Source organism: Topomyia yanbarensis, chromosome 2 (genome assembly GCF_030247195.1).
Source record: "Topomyia yanbarensis strain Yona2022 chromosome 2, ASM3024719v1, whole genome shotgun sequence".
In the NCBI taxonomy this organism is placed as follows: Eukaryota; Metazoa; Arthropoda; class Insecta; order Diptera; family Culicidae; genus Topomyia; species Topomyia yanbarensis.
In genome coordinates this window covers 139,644,439-139,660,901 of record NC_080671.1, presented here as the reverse complement: position 1 = coordinate 139,660,901, position 16,463 = coordinate 139,644,439, and the positions used below count along the sequence as shown (strand labels likewise).

At 37.9% G+C, this 16,463-nt stretch overlaps 1 protein-coding gene across 3 annotated transcripts in view; it reads left to right on the top strand.

The window, feature by feature from the left end:
* Window positions 1-16,463, top strand: part of LOC131681539 (serine/threonine-protein phosphatase 6 regulatory ankyrin repeat subunit A) — a 243,902-nt gene that overhangs the window by 67,008 nt on the left and 160,431 nt on the right. The window lies entirely within an intron of this gene.

Below are 16,463 nucleotides of genomic sequence, written 5' to 3'. Positions count from 1 at the left end.
ATTAAAATGAACTTAGACAATGCTTTTAGAAAAATAGCACTATCATTATTGAGTAAATTTACAATACGTTTATGCAACTGAATTCCTTGAGTTACGTAGATGTGTTTTCACAGCCCATTATTTGAAATCGGTTTAGTTTACCCCTAAAGGAGCAGTAAAGTAATACGTTTTATATAACGGTTTCATTTTAAGCTATTGTAAAATGGTAAGTGAGAAATAAAATTATAAAATGTCACAAATATTTTTATTTTGACAATCTAAAATATGATAGACAAGTATTTCTATAAGCTATGTATATGCATTAGATTTACTTCGTCATGTTTCAGCTCAGCACTTCTTAAGTTCCTTCTGTGGTCCCAAGTGACCGTGTAAATATTGGGGATGATTGGCTGCTTAAGGGGGGCGTCTGTATAGTTACTATATTCATAGTTAGGCGGAGACACTGAGCGGAGCCAATTGAACATGTCAAACGGCGGAGCCAATCGAGCATGACGTCACATAATATGTTCTCTTTGGATGTATATGGAAAAGGTATTGTGATTATGGTCATAATTATTTTACTCTTTTCTTGTGTTATCGAGTGCAGAGAAACGAAAAGAACAAGATTTTTTTTGTAACACAAAGAGATATTCGCACAAGTATGAAATCATATCATCAGATCTACGAATTGGTTTTCCATTCGTACATGTGAAGTTCTTACTCACGACGACAATGAAATCATTAAGCTAGAGCTTGAACATTGGCATGGGTTGCCAGTGTTTTCTTCCTGGAATAAGAGCTGCCAGTTTTCCGGCTTTTGTGTCCGCCTAACTCTATATATATAGGAACTCTAGGCGTCTGGTGTAGTGGACAAAAAAATCGACTTCTTTTTTAACCGCTTAATTGTTAGTATTGAACCTAGAATAGTTTCCCGTAATCTCGGTGGCCACGCTTAACTTCTTTTGTTTTAAACAGCCATGCATTCCTCGCACGCATTTGTTGTAACACACGCAGATTTCAATCTATCGGCAACCATTTTCGAAAAATTGACAGCGATAAAAAGGCAGTGTAAACAATACGCTCTAAACTACCTCTACCCAAGTTTTCAAGAGAAAATTCTCAATGGGTTATTTCCTACAGCGGTTTTGTCGTGATGCAATTTGATGTGGAATGCCATTTAATAGTGTTTTGCTCGAAATCGTATTATTCAAATTGGCGAACACGGTAACTCAAAAACTAATTAACGAATTGACTTGATTTTTTATGAGAATGCACGATATGTGTAGCCAGTCGATTAACCAAAGAAAACCGAATAAAAATATTTTCTCTTTTTTTGAAGAAAAGTGAGCGAATTTCATTGTAATGTATGAGATTTTTCGGTTTTCGTGAAACCATTTTCAAAAACTTTTTTCTATTTTTTTTTTGGTTCATCGAGTAAATACAAGTGCAAGCTTTACAAACCTGAATTCCCTGTGTCAGACAATTTTATCAAGAGTTATTGTTCGCCACCGCGCTCCTCTACGTGGAAATGGTTGCACATCTATTCTGAAAAACTTGTATGTGTGGATCTGCGTGACTGAAAATATTTATTTTTTTCGTACACGATGAATGTATAAATGAGTCTTAATATGTACCTGGAATCAATTTACCTGATTGAACAGTGTTTCAAAAACTGATATTAGCTGGGTATATTACACGGTGCTACAGTGATTTTGTACTTCTCAAGTGACCTAGTATAGGTTGTAGATCTCGTCAAATGCAACACAAGACAATCTTTGAAAAATGTTGTATACCCTCAAAATCTTGATTTATGGCAAAAACACTATTTTTTGGGATTTTCGGCATCAAAAAAAAAAAATCTACGTGGTCATTTTTCAATTGATTTTTAATGTTTGGAATATTATGGATAGAAGAAGAAATGACCTTTCCAACGGTATGCTACATAACACTTTTGTCACAGATACTTTGCGGTTTTGGGTCAACAATATGAAAACAACCATAATTTTGCGATTTTTCCATGAAAATTATGAAAATTGCTCAACGTTCTTCTAAAGAAGTGTTTTTTGTCAATAAAATTTTAAAGAGAGCATTCAATTTCGCATCCAGGGACCTATTTGTTTATTTGTTTATTTATTTATGTATCATCGGACATTATAGTCTAAATGATTCGAGTGGGAAAAAGTCCGTTTGAGTTGGCCTCCTCCTACCAGGCGCCACCCTCAAATGGACGTAAAAACCACTATCTTTTCGTAAGGTTAAAGTATAAAGTCAAGTAAAATTACATGTCAGGTTTCTTATTACTGATACACATAATAATCACAGTAAACGCAATCTTCTTAAATTGCTTGCAAATATTTTCGAGGAGTCACCAAACTCAAAAGCAGCGTCAGCACGAGAAAAGGTTCGAATCATTGAAGACAGTGGCTCATGGAATTCAAAAGATGTCCGATGGAACCTCGGCAATAATAATGATGTATCTCGTGTTCTCCTTGCTACTCGGAAATCTAAGCGGGACAGCAGTTCAGGCGCATCACATTCTTCATTTAAGATTTTCACCAAGGTAGTAGCTTGCTGGATACTACGACGACATTCTAAAGTCTCCAAATTGAGCAGCTGGCAACGGTCACGATACGGTGGTAAATTTTGCGGGTCCCGCCAAGGCAAGTTCCTAAGAGCTAAGCGTATAAACCTTTTCTGAACTCTTTCCAATTTTAAACACCAAGTTAGATGATGCGGATTCCAAACCGGTGAGACGAACTCGAGGATTGGTCTAACCAATGCGCAGTATAGGGATTTTAGACAGTAAGGATCCGTAAAATCCCGTAAAATCTTCGAAATAAATCCCAACTGCCGATTTGCTTTCGCAATTATGTTGGTCATGTGAGAATTGAAGGACAGTTTGTGGTCAAGAATTACACCCAGGTCACAGACTTCTTTGACTCTTTGTAGCGCAACCCCGTCGATACTGTAATCGAAGATTAACGGATCGTTCTTCCTATGGAACGTCATCACGGAGCATTTGGCAATACTTACGGTAAGCTGATTCATTCGACACCACTTCACAAAGCGATCCAAAAGTGCTTGCAGCTGGCGGCAGTCCTCGACTGACTGGATGACTAAGTACAGCTTAAGGTCGTCAGCAAATGTGAGCTTGCACCCGGAACCTAACACTACTGCTACATCATTAAAAAAACAGTGAGAAAAGTAGTGGGCCCAGATTGCTGCCTTGCGGTACACCTGATCTATTGGTAAACGGAGCCGATATACAAGAGTCCAATTTCACACAAAGCGTTCTGTGCGTAAGATAGGAGCGTAGCCACGATGTAAGCTTGTCGGACGCTCCTAACTTGTACAACTTCTTGAGAAGAATTTCATGGTCGATTCGGTCAAAAGCTGCTTTCACTTGTGTTTTCTTCTCCATGCAATTGATGCAAGTTGACGTAAATTCGAGCAGGTTTGTTAAAACGGATCGCCCGGGCATGAAGCCATGTTGGTCTGGGGAGATGAAGGAGGTGAGGATGAATTGATTGACAACAATTTCAAACAACTTAGATCCAACTGAAAGATTCGTTATTCCGCGGTACTGCTTGATATTTCGCTTATATCCGGCTTTGAACACTGGGAACATGTAGGATTGCTTCCAAACTTCGGGGAACTTAGCCTGGTCAAATGATTGGTTGAAGATGCGAGACAAAGGTTCAGCCAAAGCGACGGCACAGCGACAGTAAACAGCAGCTGGAATCCCATCTGGTCCAGGGGAGAAAGAGCTTTTTAGCTTTCTTGCAGCTGCTATTACCATGCCGGGTGAAACCAAAAAGGTACTTAAATCAGCGATATCTTGCGGAACAGTTCCTAATGCGATTTCGGTTTCCTGATCAGACGCTGAACAGGGAGCAAAGACGGAGGCGAAATGATTGGCAAACAATTCACAGGCTGTTGCAGTGGACGACACTGCCTTTCCATCGAGGTACACATTGGAAGGAACGCTGTGATTTTTCCGTTTAGAATTCACAAAGTTCCAAAATCCTTTAGGATTACTTCGTAAGCCTACTTGAACTCGTTGTACATACGATCTATACAGAACAGCGTTGAGATTCCGGTATGCTTCACTGGCAACGTGAAAATCGTGACTTGTAGCCGGCGATCGTTTGCGACGAAGTTTGCGTTGGCATGCATTTCGTTTTCGGCGAAGGGATCGCAGCGTCGATGTACTCCACGCCGGGGAAACAGGCTGTCGTTTTACCGGGAGATTATTCTGCAACCAGTCCTGAATTACTCGGCAGAAGTTCATAGTCATTGCATCTGCATCGCTGTTTCCTAGATGCATTGACCAATCCAGATGGAGCAAATCACACAGCTTGGAAAAATCAATCCTGCGATAATTCAGCTGTTGGCTAGTTGGAACAACTACCGGCATAGCCGGACAACTAGGCGATTGCATCGTGACAACTAGCGGAGGGTGGTGCGTGTCGACGGGTAGAAGGAGGGATACTGACTTCTCGACCGAAATGTTGTGGTCCATCGAGCAGAAAACTAAGTCAAGGACCCGTCCGATTTGATTGGCGTGTACATTAAACTGGTTAAGATTTAAAAAATTCATTCCCTCAATTAAGGCGGAACTTGTTGGCGGTAACTGGGCAGCATTTTCAACTTGGATTACGTTGTCATGCGATAACCAACTCAAGCGTGGTTGATTGTAATCTCCGCAAACCAAGACAGTGTCCTCAATTGATCCCTTGTCACAAAGCTCACGCACTGATGCAATGTGTGACTCAATCATACAGACATCTCTACTGTTGTCTGGAGGAATATATATTGCGCAAAGAAAAAGCTTACATCCATTGATGAATGCCGATACGCAGACTTGTTCTAAATTAGTCCCGTGGGTAATGTTCACAAGTGAACTAGAATGTTGCTGTGCAACAGCGATCAGAACACCTCCGAAGTTGGATTTCGTACTGTTGGTTTTGTTCCTATCGCAGCGGAATACATTATAGGAACTGCCGAAAAGTTGAAGAGACTCGATCCGTTCATCAAGACCAGTTTCTGTCATAATAATGACATCGAAATTGCAATCGCGTACAGCAAGAAAGGTAGCATCAATATTGGTTCGTAAGCCACGTACGTTCTGGTAATAAAACCAGATACCGTTGAGGTGATCATGTGAAACAGTGGGATATTGTGTCTGCAAATGGGTAAACTCTTTCAACGTGTGTGTAGCATCAGACCTAGCTTCGGGAAGACATATACGCTCTATATTTTTACCTGACGAACCAGGGTTGGCACTAGTTTCCAAATGATTTCCCGAGCTTGTAGTTTGAGGCCCAGGTAGGTTGGCGTGCGTGAACTGCAACGTCTGTAATTGCGAGGTTTCTCTCAATGTGATTGCAGTATCAATCCTAGCTTCGTGAAGACATATACTCTCGAATTTTTTACCTGGCCAAGCAGGGTAGGCACTGGTTTCCTTTCAATTACCGTTTACCGTGACAACCGGTAAAGATAGATACGTCTACCTTTATCAGGACACATGATAGTGAACTCGGGTGATTCGTAGTTATTCTGCCTAAGCTCGACCCTCATTATCAGAAGGCAAAAATTAAGCCCGCATGATATTAAGCCTGTTCTAATGACCCTGCCACTTCTAGCTTTCCGATCTGTTTACTTCACATCCTTTCACTTGAGTACTATGGCTCTAAGTTTCATTACTTTCCCTACCCAGTAATCTCTAGCTAATTGAATGTCGTTAAAATGTAAAAAAAAGAAAAATGTGACTAACATAGTCGAAATAAAAAAAGGAAAAAAGTTTTCCAATAATTTCATCCTGGGAAAACTCTTCTGAGATTCCAGTCACTTTGATTCTCGGTTTGAGCGGTTTTTGAATCTCGATGTCATATTTCTCGGAGAGCAACTCTTTGGAAGTGGACACTAGTTTTAGAGCGAGTTCGCTAGAATCACATCTAACGGCCACCGCGCGATTATCTTTAAATCTCACATCTTTGACAGAGAATGTAGTCGGATCAAGGTTAATTCGGATGTCTTTTTTGGTTATTTCAGCTACTTGAGAAGTTTTAGACTTGAAAATTACCGTTTGTTCGATCTTTCGCACAGTTTTGCCTTTCTCAATAGAAAGGTATTGCAATTGCTCTGAAAACCGACTTTTTAACGGAGGCCCGAGTGACATATACCATTCGATTCAGTTCGTCGAGTTCGGCAAATGTCTGTGTGTGTATGTATGTGTGTGTGTATGTGCGTCTGTGTGTGTGTGTGTGTGTACGCGAACACAATCTCACTCACTTTTCTCAGAGATGGATGAACCGATTTTTACAAACTTAGTCCCAAATGAAAGGTGCAACGTTCCCATAGGCTGCTATTGAATTTCTAATGGATCCGACTTCCGGTTCCGGAATTACAGGGTGATGAGTACGATCACGCAGAAAATGTCGATTTTAAGAAATTCTGCAATGAATGTATAATGGTGAAAATTTTTCCAAAATGTGACCACAACTGCTTCGATTTGTAGTACTAGGTCATTAACAGCCATTCAAAGTCTCTTTGGTCACATTGGCCACCATCATCGGTTCCGGAAGCCCCGGCGGAAGTATCCAAATTCAGACTAACAGTCACATCGGTTTCTCGGAGGTGGCTAGACCGAGTCAACCAAACTTGGTCTCAAATGAAAGATGTTGCGTCCCCGTAAATGGCTATTAAATTTTATCCCCAACCGACTTCCGGTTTCGGAGTTACGGGTTGTGGCGTGCGATCACATAGCAAATTGTGATTCAAACCGATACCCCGATGGAAGCAAAAAAGGTAAAAATTTCGCTAAAATGTCTCTCAAATAACTTAACTTTGCAGTTCTAGGTCACCGACGGCCAAACAAACTTTCGTTGACTACATTGACCACCATAGACGGTTCCGGAAGTGCCCGGGAAAAGCGGCCATCTTTCATAACTAGCATCAGTTTCTCGGAAATGGTTAGGCCGATTTTCACAAACTTAGTCCCAAATGATAGCTATATTATCCCCACAGATGTCTGTAAAATTTCGCACGGACCGCTTGTATGGTTCCGGAAATATAGACTGAACGGTCCGGTCACACATGAAATTCCCATATAAGCCGGAACTCAAAATTTTTTTCAAAGGGGGGACCCCATGAAATTTCAGAAATCGAATTCGTATTTTTGATGCCAAACATCTTTAAAATGCATAAAACGTCGAGATTTTATGTTATCACGAAATTTTTTTTTTTTTTTTGGAAATCGACTTTTTGGGACTTTGCCGATTTCGCACCTTTTTGCCTTTCTCAATAGAAAGGTATTGCAATTGCTCTGAAAACCGACTTTTTAACGGAGGCCCGGAGGGCCGAGTGACATATACCATTCGATTCAGTTCGTCGAGTTCGGCAAATGTCTGTGTGTGTATGTATGTGTGTATGTATGTATGTGTGTGTATGTGCGTATGTGTGTGTATGTGACCAAAAATGTCACTCATTTTTCTCAAAGATGGCTGAACCGATTTTGACAAACTTAGTCTCAAATGAAAGGTGCAACGTTCCCATAGGCTGCTATTGAATTTCTAATGGATCCGACTTCCGGTTCCGGAATTACAGGGTGATGAGTACGAACACGCAGAAAATATCGATTTTAATAAATTCTGCAATGAATGTATAAAGGTGATTTTTTTCCAAAATATGACCACAACTGCTTCGATTTGTAGTATTAGGTCACTAACACCCATTCAAAGTCTATTTGGCCACATTGGCCACCATCATCGGTTCCGGAAGCCCCGGCGGAAGTATCTAAATTCAGAATAACAGTCACATCGGTTTCTCGGAGATGGCTCGACCGATTCGAATAAGCTTGGCCTCAAATGAAAGGTATTGCATCCCCGTAAATGGCTATTTAATTTCATCCCGATCCGACTTCCGGTTCCGGAGTTACAGGTTGTGGCGTGCGATCACATCTTTAAAATGCATGAAACGTCGAGATTTTATGTTATCTCGAAAATTTTTTTTTATAAAAATCGACTTTTTGGGACTTTGCCAATTTCGCACCTTTTTACCTTTCTCAATAGAAAGGTATTGCAATTGCTCTGAAAACCGACTTTTTAACGGAGGCCCGGAGGGCCGAGTGACATATACCATTCGATTCAGTTCGTCGAGTTCGGCAAATGTCTGTGTGTGTATGTATGTGTGTGTGTATGTGCGTCTGTGTGTGTGTGTACGCGAACACAATCTCACTCACTTTTCTCAGAGATGGATGAACCGATTTTTACAAACTTAGTCCCAAATGAAAGGTGCAACGTTCCCATAGGCTGCTATTGAATTTCTAATGGATCCGACTTCCGGTTCCGGAATTACAGGGTGATGAGTACGATCACGCAGAAAATGTCGTTTTTAAGAAATTCTGCAATGAATGTATAATGGTGAAAAATTTTCCAAAATGTGACCACAACTGCTTCGATTTGTAGTACTAGGTCATTAACAGCCATTCAAAGTCTCTTTGGTCACATTGGCCACCATCATCGGTTCCGGAAGCCCCGGCGGAAGTATCCAAATTCAGACTAACAGTCACATCGGTTTCCCGGAGATGGCTAGACCGAATCAACCAAACTTATTCTCAAATGAAAGATGTTGCGTCCCCGTAAATGGCTATTAAATTTTATCTCCAACCGACTTCCGGTTCAGGAGTTACGGGTTGTGGCGTGCGATCACATAGCAAATTGTGATTCAAACCGATACTCCGATGGAAGCAAAAAAGGTAAAAATTTCGCTAAAATGTCTCTCAAATAACTTAACTTTGCAGTTCTGGGTCACCGACGGCCAAACAAACTTTCGTTGACTACATTGACCACCATAGACGGTTCCGGAAGTGCCCGGGAAAAGCGGCCATCTTTCAAAATTTACGAACTCACATCAGTTTCCCTGAAATGGTTGGGCCGATTTTCACAAACTTAGTCCCAAATGATAGCTATAGTCTATAAAATTTCGTACGGATCGCTTATATGGGTCCGGAAATATAGACTAAATCGTCCGGTCACATATGAAATTCCCATATAAGCCGGATTTCAAATTTTTTTTCCAAAGGGGGGACCCCATGAAATTTCAGAAATCGAATTCGTATTTTTGATGCCAAACATCTTTAAAATGCATGAAACGTCGAGATTTTATGTTATTTCAAAAATGTTTTTTTTTATTAAAAATCGACTTTTTGAGACTTTGCCGATTTCGCACCTTTTTTCAGTTCAATATTACCGTGGCTGTTTTTTCTTTTTCAAAATTTTAGAACTCGAATAATGATTTATTTTCCTGTATATAGTTGTCATGTGATGTATAATAATAAAATGTAATATATGCATTTAAAAGTTTTTAATGAATATGAACAACGCACACATTCTCGTGATTCATGATTGAGAAAGGCACAATTGCACCGCTAGGTGGATTAAAATAGGTTTTTGACTTCGGTACTGGTGTTTTATTTTCACACTCAGTAAAAGCTGGCGAAAGATTTTCATTCTGCACAACGTCGTGCTCGTTATCACGGTTGATTCTGCGACGCTTTCCAGACCTTAAAAGACCACCTTCCTCAATTGTGGGAAAATCGCATGAGCTATTTTTCAGTGCTGGTCGCTCTATCGTACCAGTCCGTTTTGCCTTCGAGCGTGACAGAGCTTCTGTGCCACGTACTGCGCTTGCGTATGTACTGGTTGTATTGGGACGAGCGATTGAGTCGACTTCGAACGAATTATGAGCTGCAGTAACTTCATTTCTTATCACTTCCTTTAGTGCAGACATCATTCGGGGGAGCATGGATTTTTCAGCCTCGCAAATACCAGCTATAATGCCCTCTTGTATCACGCCTTCGAGATTATCCACAACATCATTCAACACTTGCATTTTCTCGGCAATCTCAACGCATCTCTTACTCGCGTCATTAAGGCAGAGTTGTTTTTTGCGACACTCCGAACACACGTACTTCAGAGCAACGTTGTCCTTCATAGCATTCGCCGCGGAAATGCTCAAATTCGAACATTTGGTGTGCAGAATTTGCATGCATCCACCAAAACAATGAACCCGATCAGAGTCGGTAGAAATCTGCTGCGAACACGCATTGCACAGCGCCGACGACATGGCCTTCTGTGTTTGCTTTGGTCCGCACCTCTTTCTTCGCCCGGGCGCGGGCTTTGAACGTGTGTCCTGTTGCTGTTGTCGGTGTTTATTTTTGTTTGCCGCGGGAGAAGAAACAGATTAAAGAATTTACGCCTTGATGCGAAATCACTCGTTCAACTTCACAAACAAACTAGCTCAAAATGTAGCTTTTTTCACGAGCAATGGACAGGTATAAATATAAACGCAAATCGAACAATTTTTCACTTTAAATTTACGAGTTTAAGATAGACAAATAAACAACGGTTGCAGTTTCGTTGACCACACACTATTACCATTATTATTTATCATCAGAATCGTTTGAAAAATGGCAGTTATTATTTTTTTCCAAATTAGAAACTTAAGAGGTTTGTGAGGTATTGTCTCGTACAGAGTTACAAATATTCAAAATCATTGAATGAAAATTGATAATATTCAGCCACATTCATTTTCAATATCACTAGTTTACAAATTTTTAGGTGTTTGCATGAAGTTAAGAAAAAAGCTGTTTTCTAAGTCAATTTTGGGTCGCTGAACACGAAAATCCTTTTTCTTTTTCAAAGAATCGTTATTGAGATTTTTTGAAAAACATGTTTTTGGGCACTTTTTGCAGTTATTGGTCAATATCTCAGGAACAAATCTTCCGATTAACCCAATCGACTCACCATTCGAAAGGTATTGTACAACATGTTTGGATTAATTATTAACAATTTAAGGTAATGAGCAACCAAAATCAAAAAAGTATTTTTTTGTAAAATAACTCATTTTTAGTTGATTTTCATAAATTGTGCAAAAAAAATCTTTTAAAGTCTTATGTGGCAGACAACTGCTCACGTGAATTTAAGATTACGAAAATCCGATAAAAACTGTTGGTGTTATTATGCACCGAGTGAAAATTGTTCTGTTTTTCACATATCTCTTTTGGTCTTAAATAAGATTACACAAGTTTACAAGAAAAATTAGGTTGCGTGAAAAAATGTTTTCTAGATTAATTTTGAGTCGCTGAACACGAAAATCATACTCAATTTCTCTTTTAAAGAAGTTCGAGTTTTTTTCAAAAAGCGTTTTTTTTGCTCTAATTTTTTGTTGCAGGAAAATTTATTTTTCATATTTTCAGAAACTAATGTGACGGATTTCACAAATTTTAAGGTAGTCGTGATAAGCTAAGGAAAAAAGGTGTTTTCTAAGTCAATTTTGGGTCGCTCAATACGAAAACAAAATAGATTTTTTTCAAAGAAACATTTTCGAGATTACTTTGAAAAATATGGTTTTGGTGACTGCTTTTAGTTATTTGTCAATATCTCGTTCAAAAAGGATCCGATCAAAACAAGAATTTGCAGTTCGAAAAGTATTGATGTGGCCTTTCTGAAAATTTATAATATGCGTAGGTCAAATGTACTTTTATTATGTAAAAATGTAATTTTCGACTTTTTTTTCAAAATGCATATTTCTCGTTAGGGTAAGGTGGGGCAAATCCGACCTAGTAAATTGTTTTGGCTGTAAATGCTCATTTTACATCGGATCAAGTCGTTTTATATACCAAATTAAAGGTTAGACTCCTGAGCAACTTTCTGTATATAGCATCTTATTTGGATTTTGGGAATATCTTGAGTTACAAGCGTTTTACAAAAATGTTCATTTCTGCTGTTTTCAAAAATGGTGGGGTAAACCCGACCCCATATGTTTTTAGTTGATTTAGTGCAGCTATTATCCAAATTTTATGGTTTTTCAATGATAAATCAACGAATGTTGTGTTATTAAATTGTAACATGAAGAAAATGGAGTTCAATGTCAATCTTGGAATGCTGAAATCACAAGCAGTAGCACGTAATGATATTCCCATTTGCATCGGAGCAATTGCTCGACGAATACTATAATCATCATGTTTTTGTGTCTTTCGTTTGTAATTATGAACCATTTTGCACAAAAATAATAAATAATAACAATAAAAATATATTCCAATCTGAACAATAAAAAATTTCTTAGCAAAAAAGCGGTCGGATTTATCCCACTATTTAGTGGTCGGATTTGCCCCAACGCGTCATTTTTCATTACGATGCAATCAAAAAAAAAATATGAGAAAGGTTGAACGAAATTCTTCTATGCACTTCGTAGGACTTTAATCCAAGAATTTAAATCCACTTACATTTATTATGCAATCACTTTAACAATCAGAAATATCCTGTAGTCAATGATGCACAAAAGTCAAATCAAAAGTTCTAAAAACACACTTTTTGTCGTTTGAGCATCTCAATGTAGATTGATGAAATGCTGTCATACCACCATTATGATTATTTTCGATGCTCTACACGACAACATTGATATTAGTTCGCGTAGTGCTTCTGATTTTCGGTAACAGAGGGGGGTCGGGTTTACCCTACAGTCGGATTTGCCCCACCTTACCCTAATTATTTATAATAAATTAAGGAAACAAAAAAATGTTCTTAGAATCTAATGTGATAGATAATCTATTTATATATTTACATATACATCGGATGAAAAATGCAGATGGTATGAAACACTGAGTGAAAATTGTAATTTTTGGCACAATCATACTTGAAATAATCTTCTACACTTGCTAGTTATCGTTTGTATTGGGTACAGTCTTCTCGAACTTGCATCAAGCGGTAGTCATCTACCATGTCCCCATCCCAAAAGCCCTGATCGCATTTCATTAACTGCTGGACCCTAATGGAATTTACCTTTTACAAAAAAAAAAAACACGCAGATTTCTCGTGGTGTTGCAACAAGGGGCTTTCAAATGAGTGTATTATTACACGTTGCTACCCTATATAGCGTTTGCTAACTGCGGCATTTGATCTCGGTTTTTTTCATTGTACAACTAAGTGCTCTTTTTAAAATGTGCAAATATTCGTTGGAAAAGCTTTGTTTTTTCTGTGACTCACCACATATTTAACAATCGTTCCAAAAACCAGTTGACCGAAAAAGTTCTTACTGCTTATAAACATTAGTTCGGCTTCGAATCTAAATTCGTAAATGAGCTTTGGATTCCTAGGTCGGTATGCCTATCGTGTTAGGTGAAATATTCCATCAGGACATTACAGCAATTGAAAAGCGATATGAGAGCCTCTGAGACAAAGGCATGATTGGTGACTATTGCTGGATGCAAACTCTGGAAGATACACATTTCGTCGACGTCTTGCTATTACAAAGCCTTGGCAGTATAATCCCTTAGAGGAATTTTCGCCTTCTGCTTCAACAGACTTCGCAGCCGATTCTTAGTTTGCAGAACATCACTTGGCTAGTGCTACGATCCCACTGAGACTCTTTCCCTATAGGGGCTCAAATATTTGACAACTGGCTTATGATCTGAACCACCGCACCAGGGCAGGGCCTGCTAAAATTACAAAATTTTAATTTCGATCAATGTGCCATAGCATCAACATTTTCCATCCGATGTTGTTGATATTAGGCTTAAAATTAGCGTTAACGTATTATTTCTCATATTAGATTCTAACTTTTTTTTAACTTGGTTCGCTGGCAACACTAAAAATTTTACATATGATCGACACATGTTATATGTTTCTGAAAAGGGCATATCAGCACCTTTCAACCTGAATATTGACCAAATTAATTGAATGATTTTCACGCGAAATATTGACTAAAAACTAAAAAAAGTACTCAAAAAGAAGCTTATTGAGAAAATCACAAAATCGCTTCTTTGAACAAAAAAATGAATATTGTTTTCGTATTCAGCGACCCAAAATTAGTCTAGAAAATACATTTTCTCACAGCTTCATTTTTCTTGGTAACTAGTGTATTCAGTGAAAACGTCAAACGAACAAACCGCCCATTCATCCATGCAGATTTTCATTCGTCTCCGATTATTACACGAAGCGAACGTGCAGCAACGAATCAAACGCATCAAAGTAGGCGCTGGCACAATGTTATCGATGATAATTGTTATTTTATATGCTTCATCGGCATTTGAAAACATTTGCCTAGATAATTAGTGAAATGAGTATTATTGTACGATATTCAATTGAATGAATAAGTCGGATTTTCGAATGAATATTTTTTCTATTCACCACGAGTCGCATCAGGTTCATTTTCAGCCGTCAACAAACAGTTTTGATTATTTTTAACTCTGGTCTCGCACTATAAGATACTATAATTATATCTTCCGTTATTTTTTCCACACATACTTTTTAATGCATACTTAATCGGGCAAACAAATATATTTTTTGAAATTTTTTATTCAGAATATCCCCTTAAAAGTTCATGCGGGCAGGTTTCTAATTTGGAAAATAATAACTCTGCTATTGTCAACCGATTTTGATCATAAACAGATCGTTGAATGCGAAATTAAATGTTCTCTCTAAACTTTTGTCTAAACAAAGACGCTTTTTAATAAAAATGTTGAGCAATTTTCATACTTTTTAATTAATAAATCGCAAAATAATGGGTACTTTCATATTGTTGTCCCAAAACCGTATAGTACTTTTAACAATAGTACATAACATAGCATACCATACCACTTCGAGAAATTAAAATCTGTTGGAAAATTCTCGTCTTCGTACTGAAAGTACTGAAAAACGATTGTTTGGCTATAAATCAAGATTTTTGGGGTATATTAAATTGATCAAACGTGGTTTTATGTTGTATTTGACGAGATTTACAACCTTTAGCAGACCACTTTAAAAATATGTTAATTATTTTTTTAATCTGTGGCACCGTGTTATTATTTAACTTCACTGACAAATCACGTTATTTTGATCAAATATTTCTATTACATTCAAAGTATTGTAATCATTCCTGCTATCATTGTATTTATTTGATTTCAGTAATGCGATTATTAGTCACATAACAGTTTGTATTTCGAATAGTACACACAAAAATACGAATTTTATCGTTGACGTAATTGTAAACATGACACAATTGAACAAACCATAATTAATGAAATGACGGAACATTACTGTGTTCCGTTCAATTTTACATGAAACATGTACTTTATATGCTCAATGACATAAAATTGAAACACTTCCTACCACTCAGAATAAACGCTATATGTAGAGTAAAATTACGTGATTTACGAAATTCAACGTCATGTAAAATTAAAACCAAACGTAGAATTCAGTCATTTTAGATGCTCGCATATGTCAGGGTCAGGAGACGTCAATTTACAAGATTTTTTCTAGGTGTGTAATCCCTGAAAATATTTGAACATTCCCTATTAGTCCGACAACAATTTTGACTTTTTTTTCGGAACATTGCTACAAATTCTACCCATCAAATGGTAATTGGATGCAAAGATCACATGCAAAATATGAGCTTTATCCGATAGCTCTAGTTCACCCACAAGAGGTTTTATGTTTCTATGGTAATATATATGGAAACAAGGAAATAAAAACTTAAAATCAAATGAAAAATCAACAGTAACTCTGCGTACCTCAAAACTTTTGGTCACATAGCTTATTTTATAACGAACAGCTTGTTGAAGGTTGCATATTGATTGGAAGTTCTCTAACAAAGTTATTTAACTTTGAAGACCAACCGATTTTTTTTAAATAAGCATGTGCGAGAAAGAGAGGCAATACATAACTTTATATGAGAATATCTATTTACTGCAAAATCGGATCAATTTGCAGTCTTCAGCAATGTTGATCCTTACACTTTATATTATATATCTGCAGATTGTGAGATGCACAAGATGATAATGGCATTTTTTAATGAATTTATTGTTTCTTTTGGCTATTTTTCGTATATTCGTATACATACAAACTTGAAAGCTCTTGTGGGTGAACTAGAGTTTTCAGAAAAAGCTCATATTTTACAAAAGGTATGTGAAGCCAATTACCGTTCGATTCAACAGTGTTCCGAAAAAAAGTCAAAATTGTTGCCGGTCTATTCCCCATACTCGCGAAGTCAATGTTTACTAGCAATAAAATATTTGACCCCGCAGCCGTCTTGAAACGGTGACCTAAATAACCCGGTATGCAAACAGTCCGTCATCGCCCAATAATAAAATTCCAATCCACACTCCTGGCTGCCTGGCTGGTGGAGCCATGGCGAAAACTTTGCATGCATTGCCATAACTAGTATCGGACGTGATCTAGATGTAACCACGACGGTTCCTTGACGCAAATGTGCATGTTATTGCTTTATTAGGGCGTAGCTCGTTACATTCCGCGTCAGGCCAAAATCAACAAGGTAAAATGGATTTTATGAATTTTAACGGTGGGGTAATTTTTAGGGTAAGCCTTAATGAGGCATTTTACACTTCATTTGTGTAGAATCATAGTGAAACTAATAGCATTTTCGTTTTTGCTTGGTTCTACATTAGTGTACTGTAGAAAATAGAAATAGACTTATTAAACCAC